Consider the following 18,619-nt stretch of genomic DNA (forward strand, 5'->3'; position numbering starts at 1 on the left):
TAATGAAAAAGAGAGATTCAAGTTTAGAACAAACACAGTAAGGACTAGTGAACTGTTCAATTTCAAAAACACCAAAGGCTCCTTATTTTCCATCTTCAAAGTGTTGAGATCTTTTAAACATACACAAATAAATAACCCACTAAATCTTCCAGCCTCTATGAAATCTAGTATTTTCAATGATATTTTCACCTTTTCAGACATGTGGTTTCCTACTTTCACACCCATGCACCCTCTTCTCTTCTTACTTCCTGGAAATCGCTTCTGCATTTTCTGTCTTAATGACTTTCCTCTTTCAAAATAATCATGGACCTTCCTCTTACTAAGTCCAAGAGGCTTTTCTCAAGTTTCATCTCCTTAACCTGTCAGCATATGACCTGCTTAATGTTCCATTCTTTAAAGATGTCTTCCTCTGGCTCGGGTAAGTTGCTTCTCACCCAACTTTATTACTCATATTACTCACAAAAATGACTTACTGTTTTTCTGGTTTTTTGGTACCCCCTGCTCAAGTTCCTATCTTTTGTTACCTGATTTAAGACCAAAGGCCTGGCTACCTTGTCTCTCCCTCTAAACTTAACCACTGCCACTGGCTCAAGCAACATAAGTAGTTAATAATTCCCAAATCAGTATCTCCTTCTCTAATGTCTGACTGATGCTCCAGGTCTCCATGTATAGGATCTTTGAGAACCCATGTATACCTGGGCATCCAACATTGCATCAGACTGGGTATCCTTTCCATAAACTGCCTCTCTTTACTAATATCATATATCTGTCTATGTTGACAAGATAGTTCTCTGGTTTTATGATTATTTCCCATCCAAGTTAGATTTGTCTCCTCACTTTCCTGATGCTCATTTCCATAGTATAGACTGTATTTGTATTGTTTCTCTCACCTCGAATGCCTTTGACATTCCTTTTACCTACCCAACTGCTCTCCAACTCCCAGCCAGTCTTTATAGATAAACTAAAGCCAAGTTTCATCCATGAAGACTTCTCAGTTTGCCCTCACCCACTGATCTTTCTGGACTCTTCACTGATTGATTTGCTCGGAGCCAGGAGCATAGTTGGAACCATACTGTTTAGCATATCAATGTCACCAATATTTTTTATGTTTGTTAGCTTTTATTCACCATCCAAATTTTTTTTTATGCTAGATTCACATTCCACAATGACAAAGAATACGTTTGGCTCATTTACCAGATCATTCCCACTGATCTGTAGACTGGCCCCCAGACAGCATTCAACAAATATTTATTAAATGGAAAAGGGAAACTGGACTTCTATAGCTTTTATAAAAGAGACAGAGTTATTGAAATCACCTTATAACTATAATTCAAAGTGTACAAAAAAATAACTTGTAAAGAACCAAGACACAGAAGAATAAAATAGTTCTATAAAAGTATAACTAAGTAGCTATGGACCAGCTATTTCAAGCAATAGTCAATACAATAAAATTCAATTATAACACTTTTATAGTTAATACAATGAAATTAAAATATAACGGTGTGTTCTCAGAAGATGTAATAATAAATAAAACATTTTCACTGAAATTCTGCTAATAGCATGCAGTTGAATTAAATCTACTGAATTTTGTTCATTCTATTCTTCAATCTTCTTTAATTAATTATATTCTGAGTTTAGATTAGAGAAGAGAGAATCAAGCTCATATATTTAATAGCTATTTCTCTGGCTGTTGGATATCAGTATTAGTTTGGATTTTTGCAGCTATGTTTTGTTCTACTCAATTTGCTTTTTCTTTGGCCCTTAAATTTCCTTCTGTATCTCAAATTAATTAATTATTTCTCCCAATAAATTTAATGTCTCCTTTTTCTATTCTCATTTTGATTTTTTAATCTTCCCAAGTATTTGATAAACATTCTCCCAGAGCATCACATTTTCCTGGCAAATTCTTGATTATAATCTGATTATTAGCAGTCACTTGCTATGTGTGCCACGCATTGTGCTTCATGTTCTATAACTATGCTGTCCAATATGGTGGCAACTAGCCACATGTGAATGTTTAATTTCAATGTAATTAATTAAAATTTTTTTAATTAACATTTAGATTCACAATTGCACTAGCCAAATTTCAAGTGTTCAATAGCTATACATGGCTAGTGGTGACTGCATTGGATGGTGCAGATTACAGAGTATTTCATCATCACAGAAATTTCTACTAGACAGTGCTGCTCATGAAGATACAAAACAATATTTGAGATAATGGAATGATAGAGAGTGATTCGAGACATTTTATGGAGAGATAAGCTATGTGGTGCAATGTGAGGTCAGAGAAAAGAGATAACAGTGTGAGCGAATCTGGTTGAGAAATACTACGGCAGTAGAGGGATGAGAACAGAGCCATAAAGAAAGTTCAGCTTCATATGGATGAAAGAGTTGACAGATGTACTATAGGCAAGGGCAACTGCATCTGCAATGATTTGAGACAGTGATCGGCATGGCAGGTATAGAAAACATATGGAGGATTTGTAGTTAGGAGGAAATCATGAATGGTGAAGGTAGGGCAATGTCATTCATTGTCATCCTTACACGTGTGCTTTAACACAGTGAACATGTGCTGTGTCTAGGGCTCTGTGCTACCTACTTTAATGATGGAGTGATAAAGTATCGAATCTCTACATTCAGAGAGGTCAGAGTATATTAGAAGGCAAACAAATAGCCATAGATGTGTCTGCACGGTGAGAGGTGCCATCGAGGAATGTAGAGACGAGAAGGCTGTGGCTCGGGGGAAATGGTCCCACAGTACTGGAGAAGTCTGCAAAGGCCTTCCCCAAGAGATGACGGCTGAGCTCCTAGGGCTTTTGAAAACACCCAACTTTCTGGTGTTTATCTTTAGTTATTGCAAAAAGGAAAACATTTTGAGACAAAAGCAAAGAATAATTTGTTTGTTGCTATTTGCTTTGGAAACAGATATTTTCACTTTTCTTGCCAAGATTATGTTCCTAAACCAATTGCTCATTTGTTTACGTGCAAGTGTGCATTCAGCCTCAAAGTGGAAGTGCTTGATAAATAAGCTACTTTATAAGTTAGAACTATGCATGATGTTCTTTTGAAATAAATATATTTAATTGTGAGTTTTGCAAAAGATAAATCATATTAATGTTTACCTGCATGGTGAAAGTCTACCCATCTGCTCTGTGACCTGCAATTTTGCTTAAAATGTAAGTATGAAGCTTGAGTTACATGGAGAAATGCTGTACACATCACATTAAGCCAATTTTTACCCTTAGATTTTTCTAGATACTTGCTAGGGCATTTTCCTATAATTGTGAGATAGCAGTAAAAGAAAAATTAAGAATAAACAGATCTTCAGTAAGACATTTCTTTATTATTGCAATAACTATTTGAAGCAAAACCCATATTATGGTACTACATCAACAACCACACTAACTTAAATGACTAAATCCTAACCCTGAATAGCAGCAGTCCAGACACACTTAAAGAAACATGCCTTAAAAGAGCCATCACACCTGTAATTATGACTATGGACTAGCAAAAATGCAAGTCCTCCAAGTCCAAAGATAACCAGAAGTAATATATTTGTCTTTAGCTCCTTTGGTCATGTTTTTCTATTTTTTCCCTTGTCTTGAATGATTTATTTTTATTTCTTCTTATACAGAATATCAGTCAATTCTTCAAAGGTTGCTATATTGCTTCAAATGAAAACTATAAATAATGGTATTAAACAAACAAAAAAAGAAACCATTTAGATTCCTCACATTTCTATTAGGGATGAAATAAATTTGCATTTGTTTTGTCCACATTCAGCAATGCAGTCTTTTCTATTGTTGAAATATGCATAATTCGTCTTATTCTTTTCCACGAAAAGAGTCCAAGAGAGCATATAAAGACATCTCCAGCAAACATGCAAAGTCTTCCTCCCCGACTCACCAAATAAAATTGGACTCTTACCAACAAGCAAATAAAAAGAAAGAAAAAAAAGAAAAAAGGAAGACTGATTGATAGAATTGGCCTTGTGCATAAAAAAGGACAGTAAATTAATTCTGTGCTCAGTTCTGGTGGAAAAAAAAAAACAACAAAACAGCTATCTGTCACAAGACTAACTCAATCATTACTACTCGACATAGAATCCCCACCCCAGAGAGTTTTCATTATGTAAAGGGGACGCCCAAGAAGAGCAACGGCAACATGGAATAATGAATCACAAATGATAGAATTTTGGAATGGGGTTGAAAACTACCTCTCCATAGGCGTCCCCTCAATTCACCCGGTGAGATTTCCAAAACAGCTTTATCAAGCTAAACTTGCAGAGTGCATGTTTCAAGCTCACAAGCTGATTCGCAGAATATTTCCTTGGTGAGCCCAAAACAGCTTTAACTTTTGCTCAATATTCAAACAGCTAGACCAATAGCATGCTATGACGTTTTTAAATGTCTTGAAAATTAGGGTGTATTGAATTGGAATAGTATATGAATATAATCATGTTCATCTATCTTCATTTGAATGCAAATATTGGGTAGGTATGTTCATATGAAATTCAAAGTGATGTATCTTCTATAGTATTTTATTTATAATCTCTCTGGTTATTAATTTCTGCTCTTCAGACATGTTCGTAAAATAGTGCGAAACACTTCCCAATCCTCATTGAGAAAATACATGTTGATTCTGACCCACCCTGGCAATCACAAAGACATGGATAACGTAGGTCCCTTCCCACATTCCATGCTACCCTAACACTCCTGGATATGCAGAATACCAAGACAGGAAGTGGCTTGCCTCCCTCTCTACATTTCCCTCATTCACTTTCTCTGCTGCTTTTGCATAACACAAAGCTGGCTGGCATGTGATTACATACGGAAGAAAATTGACTTTATTCCCTACTTGTTCCGATACAAAATTTTATTTTGAGTCCCATTATAATAAAATAAAAGAAGAGACAGTTTGAAGACACGATTCATTAGCTTTGGGCCAGTGATTTAGATAAGGTTAAACCTCTTCAGAGTCAAATGCAAGATGAATAATCTTAAGTGAACATAAAGCTCATTTAACAATGTGGAGATTCAGACACATGTTCCTTGTCTTTATCTGCCCATATTGGGCTGTCTTCCATTTTGCCTGCTAAAAAGAACTTCCATCAGAGCGAGATTTTTTTGAAAAATCAAGTTAGATGAAAGCTTATTTTAGTGAGACAGGGCTATAATATTTCTATTTTTCAAAAGGAAAATAAAAACCTTAATTTGGAACAAACTCAAAATAGAATAATTACTAAAAGAAATATAAATGCTGAATTTGTAATTCAAGACTGCCTTTTGAAGCCTCAAAAGGGAATGCTCCATTTATATTATATTGTAAATCAAGGGAGCATTATCCCAAGGAAGAAATGTGATCAGCTGAATGGGGCACATTGCACAAAAGCGCACGTTTTTAAAATATGCGCAATAAATTATCCTATTATCAGGTACACATTTGTGTGTACTAGTATGTTTGTGTTTATCTTCACTGTGTCCTCTAAAGCTTGCTACAGATATAACTCGTCTTTCCCCTTCCAGCTTTCCTTGCCTTCAGCGTTCAAGGGCAAACTCTTCAAAAGTTACACTTTCATCATTGCATAATAGCATCTAAACAATAAAACAAAGAAACACCAAATAGCTGTGATGCTGGCCTTTTCAAAATCTCTAGTTCCTCTCCACTTAGCAGCACAAAATGACAGTTCTGAAATTTTGGAGGGGGAGGAACATCTTCAAAACAATCAGACTTTTACATTCCCTGCCATAATCTTTTAGTGGTGAGACAGCATGGCTCAGCCTCTACCGAGGCAAGTCTCTGTTGCGTTCTCTGGTTGTATAAACAATAGGAGCCTTTCTCCTCTCTCTCTCCTCTCTCTCTCCTCTCTCTCTCTCTCTCTCTCTCTCTCTCTCTCTCTCTCTCTCTCTCTCTCTCTCTCTCTCTTCTTCCCCCCGACTTCCAATGTAGATTTTGTTGTTGTTGTTGGTTGTTGTTTAAAATTCTACCCTGTCATCTCCGAAACTTCCTCCACTCACACTTAGTCTTCAATAATAAATGATAAAAGGAAATGGAATAAATTCCCCTTAATGAGGAAATTTTCACCTGGCATAAAGGAACTGGGGAAATCTATTAACTGACTGGTGAAACGCCTGCAGCATCGCAATTACCAGGGGACCCAGCACACTTCACACAGTCCTCTCTTCCACTTGACTGGCTTTTATCTGATCCACCAACTCACAAGTAATACTAAACAAATTTCCCTCCAGATTGCACAAGCTCTAATGTGAAAATGAGCACTCCACTTGGCCTACAATTATGGGATGGGCTTGCGATTTTATTATTATCTTCTTTTTAAAAATCCGCTAAAAGGCAGAAGCTGAGAGAAGCACTAGGGCCTGATGCTCTGTAACTACACCTGCTTTAAGGACAGAAAACTGAGTTAAGGCACATGTTCTCTACCCCAACACCCTCACGTCAGCGTCTCCCTCAGTTTTGCATGGCTTTGCGGATTATTTTTGGCACTTCACAGGTTTGAGACCATGCCACAATCACAATCATGAAATCGGGGGTGAAGTTATTTGTCCTCTCATCTTTTCTTTCAAAAAGACAGGCTGTTACCTCTTTCCTTAAGAGAAATGCAAAAGAGGGGCACCTGGGTGGCTCAATTGGTTAAGCACCCGACTTCAGCTCAGGTCATGATCTCACAGTCTGTAAGTTCAGGCCCACATCAGGCTCTGTGCTGACAGCTCAGAGCCTGGAGACTCACTCGGATTCTCTCTCTCTCTCTCTCTCTCTCTCTCTCTCTCTGCCCCTCCCCCACTCATGCTCTGTCTCAAACATAAACAAACATTAAAAAAAAGAGAAATGCAAAAGACATTTTTTTTCAAAAGCAGCGGTAGTATTTAGAAAAGCAAAAGGATGAAACCTAGGCAATTGGGTGAATACTACAATTTTCTCCGAATTTTTGAAAGCACTGTGTTTTGTTTCTGTATAGCAGTGAGGTATTTGGAGAAATTAAAGAAAACCTTGATCTTTACCTCTCATCTACAGGACAAGCAATACCTGGGTCCAATGTTCATGTTGAAAGCACGCCATCAGGAAAACTATCTGTTAGGATCTGGGTCCACTTAGCACCACTGCAATAATGCTACACTATCCCAGGTGTTCATTTTCAAGGGATGATGCACTTAAAACTGCATTTCACCTTAAAGGCTGCTAAAAACAACAGAATCCTCCAGAGGAAAAGCTTATAAAGCAATTGATACCGTAGATATTTTTAAGTAGGCAATTTTTAATTTATGAATCTTATGTTCATTTTTTTACTCATCTCTAGTGACCTCAATAATCCAGAAATATTGTGGTATTACTTTCAATCTGGTAAGACCACTTATATACTACTGACTATAATATCATGATTATTTTCTATGAATACCAAGTAATAATAATGGGGAAAATTACCTAACATAGGTTTCTTGTAATTCTTGAGCCACAATAAATCACATTTTATATCTCACTGATTCCTAGTTGACAATGCTGTGACTCTTATTCTCTGCCATAGATTTGGTAATGATGAAAAATAGGTGGAAACCACCCTGTCACGGTAGTAAGTCACGTCTATTAGTGTAAAAGAAAGTGTTCTGGGGCACCTGGGTGGCTCAGTCAGTTAAACATCTGACTTCAGCTCAGGTCATGATCTCAGGGTTCGTGAGTTCAAGTCCCACGTCAGACTGTGTGCTAACAGCTCAGAACCTGGAGCTTGCTTCAGATTCTGTGTCTCCCTCTCTCTCTGCCCCTCATTCACTCTACTCTCTGTCTCTCTCTCTTTCAAAAATAAACATTAAAAAAAGTATTCTGGGGCACCTGGGTGGCTCAGTTAAGCTTCTGGCTTCAGCTCAGGTCATGATCTCACCATTCATGGAGTTGAGCCCTATGTCGGGCTCTGTGCTGACAGCTCAGAGCCTGGAGCCTGCTTCCAATTCTGTGTCTTCCTAGCTGCCCCTCCCTCACTCGTGCTCTGTCTCTATCTTTCAAAAATAAATAAATGTTAAAATTTTTTTTTTAAAAGAGAGTGTTCTGTTATGTTCAAAACAGCATGCTTTTTTTTTTTTTTTTTTTTAATTTTTTTTTTCAACATTTTTTATTTATTTTTGGGACAGAGAGAGACAGAGCATGAACGGGGGAGGGGCAGAGAGAGAGGGAGACACAGAATCAGAAACAGGCTCCAGGCTCCGAGCCATCAGCCCAGAGCCTGACGCGGGGCTCGAACTCACGGACCGCGAGATCGTGACCTGGCTGAAGTCGGACGCTTAACCGACTGCGCCACCCAGGCGCCCCAGCATGCTTTTATTAATCAAACAGCCTTCACCTGATCAGACTGAACTAAAGGGAGAAGTACATACTATGGAATATTGCTTCTGTTATTTCTGATTAATACATTTACTTATAATTTGAAATCCATTCAATATACTCTTTCCCCCAAATTAAGATGTATACAGTAAGCAAAATCCTGGATTTTCCCATAAATATAGGTTTCTTATGGGTCCAGAATTTAAATCCAACAAACAAAAATAAATGCTGTACAAGGCCTCAGTAGAAAGCTGAGATTAAACAAGCATTCTTTGAGGTTTGAAAATCTGTTATTTCACAAATAAATTTATTTGAAAGCCCTATATTTTAAAACCTCTCAATTACCTTTGTTTAAAGCAAGTCATGTTTCCATAGAATAGCTTTCCAACTATCATGTGTGTTGTTCCACACAACAAATGTACAACTTTCAATATATAACTTTCTTTGACTTCTAGAAACTATTACTTAGAATCTAATTAAAATAAATCACTTAACCAAAGCCTAGCTACCAATAAACACTGCATAGATTTTGTTTTCTTGCTAAACGTAACATACATAGAAATAATTTTTGATCAAATTTTTCTAGTTCTTAATGAGCAAAAAAGCCTTTTCTAGAAAGCCTTTTCCTAATGGAAAGTCATTTCTAGGAAGATGTGGAAAAATTCTAGAAGTAAATTCCTGATGACATGTCACATCAGATCTATGTTAATTTGAGGATCACTACCTACATGGAAATCAAAAATCTTTATCACCGAGTATTTTCCAGAAGAAGACATAAACATAATCATTACCACCCATGACAGCAAAAAGTCTCATTTAGTTCATGCTAATGAATATACTCAAGAGCAAATTGAGTTGCTCTCCTTTCAAGATGCCTAGAGCAAAGATGGTCCATTAAGTGGGTCCAATAGCTAAAGAGCAGGTGTGGTAGGGTAGGGTTTGAGGTGGTATCTGTAATGTCACCATGGCCACACTAATACTGATGTGACTACATGACATGACATTACATGACATGATTACATTATTATCATTGTGTTGAACAGGGAAACTGCCTGTTTCAACCTTAGGTATGTATCACTGGCCAAATCTAGAGTCAGGCTCCAACTCTGCTGACAAAAACAATCACATCAACCAGATGAAATGATTAACACGTGAACTGCTAGCACCGGGCCAAGCAGGTAATAAGTGCTTCGTAAGTGCAAATGCCAGGGGATAAGGAAGAAGGGGAAGAGCTGGTCCAAGAAAGGAGAGAGAGGAAGAGAAGGACGGGGGAAAGCAGGAAGAGCAGTTAATCAGAACACAACCGCTAAGTCACCTACCTTAGGCCCCAGCACCTCAGCGTTTCACAGACTTTTCCCTCCTCTGCAACATTCTTATGTATCTATGCCTTGAGGCCATGAGGGCCACCACACTGTGTACTCCCTGCAAATAACAACTGATCTTCTGGAGAGCATGTGCACCCAAACATTTTCTACGCTTTCAGGAAGCACGGCCACCACCCTATGCTCCTCAGGCCAGCAATCATGTACTTCACCTTCAAGGGCTGCCTCAGAGGCTTGATGCCTCCATAAAGACATTTCAGGTATGAATAACAGATGAAAAATTTCGGGGGGGTCGTTGAGTGATTGATTATCTAGCTTCTATAACTACCACGGAGGTAGATTATTTTGTGTAAAGGTCATTTCCATTGTATACATCAGGTGCTTTTCACTGACCTGCGTTAACATAGAGGATGAGGTGTTTACCTCTTATTTAAAGAAAGATTAAATGGATGTGTATGTGTGCATATGTATACAGCCTTTTATTTGAAATATGGCAAAATGTAAAAGGAAAACCCTTATCCCGGGTCTCCATATCCTTGAAAATTCTGCTTATGTTTTTTTAAAGGTGACTCACCAGGGCTTTCTCCCTGCCAGGCCCCTGTGTTTTCCCCACAAGAGTTCTAGAGAAGGGCACATCTCTTACAAAGCTTCTGCTCTAAGTGAGGTCAAGGATTCAGAGAGGAAAACACACAGCTCACAAGTTGACAGCTAAGGAGGAACTGATCTCCAGCTGTCTGATTTAAAAGTCATATCTCTAAAAAGAAGCTTTTGAAAAGGGTTAGTGATTAGAACCGCAGGCAGAAGCCCTGGGCTAGATTCCTTGCTTTCCCCTGACTGGTGTGACATGTACTATGACACACGCCTCGATGTGACTCAGTTTCACCATCCACAAAAATAGAATAGTGGTATTTTCTACCTGTATTGTAACAGAAATGCATTTAAGGTCACCAGAGAAATACGGATCTCTGTATTATAAATATTGTTAGTCTGTATTTTTTGCCTTAACCTTCTTGCTGGTTAATTAAATTAGAAACTTCATTACCATTGTAAATACTTGTGAACATTTTTCACAAAAATTTTTAAAAACATCTGCAATATTGAAAGTTCTAGATAGTTCTTTGTTTTTAATAAAAAATATAATTTTGGCCTGTTCTCAAGGGACCATCGAGATTTTTTTCATGCCCAGACAGGAATTATAATGCTTCCAGTATATACAATCTCTATTTGATAATATAAAACAATGAGATAAACCCCCTGTTATTAGAAAACAGTTTATTCAAAGTATTCCTACCTAAACAGTAGATATACAGTCACTTAAAAGAATGAAAGTGTAGAGATGCTGATTTACAATGTCTTCCAACACAGTGAGTGTATATCTTAGACTATATGTTTTTCAGGCCATCATTTTGTGAGTCTCTGGGAGCAACTAGGAACTATAAACATGTTTTCCCGTACTCCAACTTCCCTTCTTTGCCATGACTAAGAAATTATGATTTTCACTTTCTCCCAAGAATATTTATTCATTTATTTCATGGGCATCTTATCACACAAATATTTTTGTAATATATTTTTTTAATTTTTTTGTTTAATATTTATTTTTGAGACAGAGACAGAGAGAGACAGAGCATGACCGAGGGAGGGGCAGAGAGAGAGGGAGACACAGAATCTGAAGCAAGCTCCAGGCTCCGAGCTATCAGCACTGAGCCCCACGCGGTGCTCGAACTCATGAACCCTGAGATCATGACCCGAGCCGAAGTTGGACACTTAACTGACAGAGCCACCCAGGTGTCCCGGTGCTTTTGAGTGTTTACTTGATGGAAGACATCATATGCCAATGCCAAAGAAAATATATGATCAATAAAGAATTGGAAGCCATTCATATCTGTTTCAGAGCTGATGCTATACCTCAGCATAGTGAACTTTATTCTTTGTTCACACAAATCAACAAAGCCTTGTAAGAAAAATTTATAATAAAAGTCTACTAAGACCTTATGATATTTGGAATTTGCTGTGATGGAACTTACAGTTTAATTGGAGGATGTTACTAGCATGCAACAAATAATTACAAAACAATGAAATGAAACTGTTGTTCCAGCTGCTACTTATATTGAACCATAGCTGATAATATCCACTTTAATTTCTGTTCATAGAGTTGATTTATTTATAGTAAGATTCTCATTTTTATGAAACATAATAGAAATATAACAATAGAAGAGCAAACACAATTTGTTACTTCCTAAGTAAAATTTATCCATTTTCCCGTCACCTCTTTCTTCTTGCATATTTGGTCCTTATACACTAGTTCCTGTCCTTCCTCCGGATCATCAAATTTGGTAGACTTACTCAATTCTCTCCCTCTCTGTTCTCCCTAAACCCTGCAATATTGGTGAAAGTGTCTTCCTATTTTTATTTGTTTTGTGTTAAAACCTCTCTTTCCTTGGCTTCTATGGCACTGGAATATATTGAAGTATATATTTTGTGATGTATAGAAGGGATATATGTTGTCCTTGGATTCTGAAAGTCCTGAACTTAAATCCTGACTCCAACATGCACTACCTCTGAAATCTTGAAAATTTACTTAAACATCTGAGGCATTGTTTCATTTATAAAATATGAGGGAGGATGCACACCTTCTAGGAAACCTTAAATTGATCCTTACATGAGAAAACTTCTGCAAAGGTCTTAGAACTTTTATTTTAACCTCTACTTAACTTTTCCAGCTTTGTGTTCCTGACTCTAGTTGATCTGTTAAAAGTATCTGCCTTATGTATAACCATGTATATATATTTAATCTTTGAAAATAAATTACAAACCCATTGAAGGCAGGTTAATGACTAACAATTATCCATTCACAAATGTCACTGGGCCTAGTACCATGCCTTACATATAGCAGGTCCCCAATAAATATAATGACTGAGTAGCTGAACAAATACCATACGGTCCAATAAGAGCTCCTAATAAAGAGAACTGCCATCAAGAAAATATATAACTCGTCATGCTGAAATCAGAAATATTGACATAGGGATAGAATCTATTAATTCTTGATTATTAAGAGGCACATACATGCTAATTATGACTATATGTTATTTTAAGTCAACTTAAGATTTTTGAACTATCAAACGTTTAAGAATCAATACACACAAAATATATAATATTCATCTTGTGAATTATCTAAATATCACTCTGAAACACTTTGGGTAAAACATTTATCTTGCCCGTGATAGAATCAAGTTCTCTCTCCCTGTAGTGTTCAAAATACACATATGTAAACACTATTTAAATAGTGAATTCAATTAAGATTCTCAGAACATTAGATATTGGATGTAAGCTTTTACTTTATATCTGATTCAATAAATGATTAGTTAAAAAATTAGTGAAGGCCTATGAAATCTATGACATCACCTAAAATATCACATGGAACATAAAATGAATTAAAAATAAAATGTATTCTTGGCATTAGTTCACAGAGGCATGGAAATTCCCACAGTAATACTCCTCTTTTACATAGAAAAAAAAAACCTCTTTTATGTAAGAGTTTTTAGTATTCTTGAATAAGTTTATTAGATAAGTTGTTTAGGGTATGATGACTAAAACTGTAGAATGGTAATACGTAATAAATAATAAAGTTGTTTTCCTTTAGGGTTAATCACTTCATACATAATATAGCATATATTCATCTTAGTTGCACAGCCTCCCAGCAAATTAAGAGGGGAGTATTTTTTTTTTACTACAGTGAAACTGAGACTCAGAAAGATAGTGTGAGTTGGCAGTGAGGTCACAGGACAAACCCATTGATTGCAAATCAAATCAACGGTTTCCACTAAAGTGTCCAACCATCACCATCTCATTATACATTAAAAATATTAAATACCCACATACTTAATATATATATGGATGTCCACAGACTGGAGTAGGGAAAATGGTCATTGGTATCACAAGCATATGTCATAGTGAAGTATCATCAAAATTATAACATGCAATTAATTATATGTCATATGTAAGGAAATATATATATTTCTTTCCCTAAGTTATTTCTGTATCTAGTATCCTTTAAGATGAAAGTTGTTCATTATTCATTTTTTTCTATCAGAAAATGTAAATTACCTTTAGAGAGTGAAGTACTGACATTTCTCTGTCTTACATATAAGTTTTAACAACTTTTTGGTGACACTTTCCCTCCCGAAAAACTTTAATCAAATATAAGCACAAAATGTTCCTGTCTGGTTTTTCCATGCCTCATGAGCAAGTTAAATAAAAAGTCAATAGAAACTAACATGTGTAGGAGAGGACATTCAAAGGGAGTGTTCCAGCTAAGGTGACACCTGCATTATTACATCTGCCAGAAGTTTGTGGCTGCAGGGAAATGGCCAACTTTACTGAGCTCAATTTAGCACTTGAATGCCCAAGTGGAACTCACCAGGTTTGCCCTAGATTGTTTTCCTAAGCAATAGGCACACCTATGATTTTTCAGCACTCGCCAATGGACACAGTTTATCACACTGAACACAGTGATGTTCAGATGAAAATTGGACCCTTCAAAAGCACTTTCCTCTTTTTTCCTACATTGAATGTAGCAGTAAGTGGCAGTGAAGGGGGAAGAGAATATTAATGTTATCAGAATTAAAACATTAAAAAAGAAGCCTATAGGATATTAGACAAAAGCAATTTCTGAACAATTCATACTTTAATCCATAGTAAATTAAATTTGTGTCGACAATTAATGGAGAAATAGATCCAAATCTTAGCCTCCTATATTTACATGATATAAACTGTATGTCAATGGTCATAGACCCTATTTTTAAACATCTAAATTGGACGAAAACAGTTTCCTTTTGATAGGTCAATCAGAAATAGTTAAAGCACCCAAAAATCAAAATAAGAAAATAAAGAAATTAAAAATAGTTACAGGCAGAAGATAAGCAGTTGCTCGAAGCTGGTAATCAGCACCCTCACATTTTTTTTCTTGCCTGTTCATGTTGCTTTTTTTTAGGCGTCATTACTGTCTTTCAATCTAAAATTGCTAATCCAATGTGATATTATAAATACAAATGTTTGGAGTATTGTATCCTGAAATAGTCCCTGCTTACAAAAAAAGCTTTCTTATAGTTGACTTCCTTCCTTCCTTACAGCAAAAGGGGTTCAACTGAGAGATCTGTGTACCTGTGCTTGTCTATTACTTCCTAACATAGGGGAAACTTATCATATGTGCTAGTTCTACAGTGATGGGACAACTATCCCTTTATGGACTACTGTTACTACATTGAAAGTGTAAGGGCACCCAGGTGGCTCGGTTGATTAAACGTCTGACTCTTGATTTAGGTTTAGGTCATGATCTCACAGTTCTTGGGATTGAGCCCCACACTGAGCTCTGCGCTGACAACCCAGAGCCTGCTCGGGATTCTTCCTCTCTCCAGCTCTCTGCCGCTTCCCTGCTCAAGCTCTCTCTCTTGAAATAAAATGAATAAACCTTTTTTTAAACTTTCTATGACATGTAACCTTATTTCCCCCAGATGTGTATATAATATATATAATTCACCTTTCCACACCTCTAACCATAATATATACAATTATATGTGTGAATGGACACATACATATATATGTGTGTATATACATATACACACACTTACATATAGCACAGGGGTGGAATATCAAACATCCTAGGCCCTGGAGTCCTGCTCAGGTTTGATCTCGAATCTGTCATTTATTAGTATGTGATCGCAAGGAAATTGCTAAATATCTCTGTACCTCAGCTTACTATCTATAAAATCAGGATAACTACTGACTTCCTTAGGTTGTGGTAAAAATTAAATGAAATAATGTAGCTAGAGTAGCGACTGATACGTAGTCTACAAATTTTGCGATTATTATCTTATACTCGGAAGGCATTCAGAATTGCTTGATTGAATCAAAGCTCAAGTTTCTGTACTAAAAGATATAATTCTAAATCCATTCTTTTATTACCTAAGGGAATCAGCTATATCAGGAGAACCTAGCTGATGAAGACATTTGACATTTGATTTATGGTACTTGTACTTCTGCCCTCCAGGTCAGATTTATTTGCATGACCAAAATTGAATCTATCTATATGCTAATGGAGGAAAGGATTACAGGTGAGATTTTTCTAATTTTTAATAGATCAAAATAAGTATATTTTTTCTTGTCATGAGCATTTATGAAAATGCTATAGGGGAGGAGCATTAGGTGTGAAAGAGTCGCTGTTGGTAAGATGAGCGAGTGTGGGGAAAATAGCCATATTAAAATGTGAATAGTTCAGTTGTGAAGGCCAGCGGATAGAGTCTATGTAAATGTTGCTGTTCCACTAAAAATTCGACAGCCTTAAGTTTTCTTAAACTTCTTGGAAAGTGATCCACTAATGGGAAGTTAATAGATTAAACATCTAAATCCCAATGCATATGAATAACAGGCATTGGAATCCTACATGATACAACTCATATCACTTTGAATAAAGAGAAACTTTTGAAAACCTAAAGGAATTCACTGTAAAATATGTTATCACTCTAGGTCGATTAATGCCACTACACCAGCTTATAAATTTGGGGAACTGCCTAGAACAGTCAACTTTCCTAGCATGCCCTTGGGCAGCAATAAACAATTTAAGAGGAAAAGGAGAAAGTCAGTGAACTCAAGTGGGGAAGAGAAATTTTTTGCTGAAGCTGTCTGAATAATGGTTATCACCTAAATTGGTAAGAATGGCTATTGCTCTGGAAGTCTCCTGAGGGCTCCCATTGCTATACTCATGTATTGGAGATGGCAAACTGAGTTCTGATGGGAGCAGGCATTTGCAGCAGGGACGCCAGGTCGATTATTCTAAGAGTGGTCCAACATCTCAGCCCTAAAAAAGGCTGGGGTTTCATACATCATCCTCAGCACGATACATGCTCATCTCCACCCTTCAAGGAAAGGAACTTATATAATTTCCGCTTTCTCACAGACATGGAAAACTCGTCAGTTATTTCCATAATGCCAACGTCGTTACAACCATTGTTTTCCCCACTCCAGTCTGTGGGCATTCACATATATACCAAATATGTGGGTATATTCCATTTAGGAGTCAAATTCTGAACTTCATTTCAGATGACTATATGTAAATACAAGTCATAGATTGGCCATCAATTCGAATGATATTCTCATGCTCTGCTAGTAAACATGTTTATTGGATTTTAGAAGAATCTTAGCATGATTAACAACGGTAGAGTGGGAATTTTTGTTCATTAGCATAATGGAGTGTTATTGATCTTTTGATAAGAATAGCATCTGTATGACTTGCTATCATTGCTTCTTTTTTTAAAAAGATCTGGTTTTAAAATAAGGTGACAATGCATCATAAAGAAAATTAAGAAATGATACACTGTGAAATATGTAAGCAAATGTAAATTGTGACTCTAAAAATTGTCTTTAAACGCATATATCTAAAATCGCAAAATACCCTTCATCATCATAAGTAGCATTTTCATTTTCAGAGGGAAAACCTTGTTGAGCACTCATCATGTTCCAGGTGTCCTTTATATTTATATTTGTTTAAGCCTCACAACAAAAGTATAAGGCAGACATTAGCAGAAAGAATGTGAGGCCAGAGAAGTGAGGGAGGTCACATGCCCATGAGTCCACAGCGGGGAAGACTTCACACCTATTATCTGACTAGCTCCTTAGCCTATACTCTTCCAACACATGAGAAAGGAACTGAGTGAAACCTAACCCACATGTATCATTCTATACTTTGCCCTATGTTTAAGCTTCTGCTCTTCTCCCAGCTGAGATCCCCACTGCCTATTTCCCCAGGTACCTAAAAAGAATGCAAAGGGACCTGGGCACATTGGCACCAGAGATATATTGAGGTAAGAGAATTTAGGGGCCATCTCAAATCACACCAAATAAATAGCTACCTCCTGGGCCCACATCTAAAGTGAGCCTTTCCAGTGCTGGAACAGTTGAGATTTTGAAACGAAGTGAACCACAGATGAATGCAAAGGGAAAAGAACTAATCTTTGTAAACTTTCTGCAAATAGGTAAGACACAATTCAACTATATAATGCCAACTGATAATAGTTATTATTACTGTTGGAGCAGAATCTGCCTTGATGACTAAGCCTGTTTGGATATTTAGAGGTCTGCGAAAAAGCAGGAGATATCATAATCCAGGGTAACGGTGAAGATAACCAAAATAGGACAATAAAACTCAAGCCCTACATACTTACACTCCATCAGCCGTGACATCTATCCAACTTTAGACCTCTATTTAGACTTCTATGTACCACAGAATGACTGAGACAGGTAGCTTCAGGGCCCATCTAGTCTTTTTTTAATCTATCTAACACCTCTTTCTTTTTTTTTTCTAAATATTTATGTATTTTTTAGAGAGACAGACAGACAGGCAGACAGACAGACAGAGTGTGAGCAGGAGAGGGGCAGAGAGAGACGGAGACACAGAATCTGAAGCAGGCTCCAGGCTCCGAGTTGTCAGCACAGAGCCTGATGTGGGGCTTGAACCCACGCACTGCGAGACCATGACCTGAGCCAAAGTCAGAAGCCCAACCGACTGAGCTAACCAGGCGCCCCTCTATCTAACACTTCTAAATAATAATCATTATCAAATTGCTGTGTGTGCATCTATACCACTTCAAAAAAATAATAATAATAATAAACAGTAAAGTATCATTCAGAAAATAATGAATTCAGGATTTAGGTTTACTAATACCTGTTGAATTCTTGAGACAAAAGATAATTTTACGTATAATTTTTTGGAATCTTTTGAATTATTGAAAGATTTATATAAAAAAATTTAATGTTGATCATTGTGAACAATAGAAAATATATCTATGTACAAATATGCCTATGTTAGGAAACAGAAACTAAAAATGTTAAATTATTAGCAAATAAATGCAACAGAATGTGGAAGTCAAAAGATATTATAAGTGATCTCTAACAGTATGGGTCTAATCCTCCGAGGA

The 18,619-nt window shown here is 36.7% G+C and overlaps 1 protein-coding gene and 1 non-coding gene across 2 annotated transcripts in view; both read right to left on the reverse strand.

Moving 5' to 3' along the window:
• The window catches only part of CPS1 (carbamoyl-phosphate synthase 1), a 128,847-nt gene that overhangs the window by 43,596 nt on the left and 66,632 nt on the right, over positions 1–18,619 (reverse strand). The window lies entirely within an intron of this gene.
• On the reverse strand, positions 18,138–18,222 carry TRNAQ-UUG (transfer RNA glutamine (anticodon UUG)). The gene has a single exon. It is a non-coding gene; the product is annotated as a tRNA-Gln (tRNA).

The sequence above is a fragment of the Neofelis nebulosa genome, chromosome 2 (genome assembly GCF_028018385.1).
Source record: "Neofelis nebulosa isolate mNeoNeb1 chromosome 2, mNeoNeb1.pri, whole genome shotgun sequence".
Taxonomy (NCBI): Eukaryota; Metazoa; Chordata; class Mammalia; order Carnivora; family Felidae; genus Neofelis; species Neofelis nebulosa.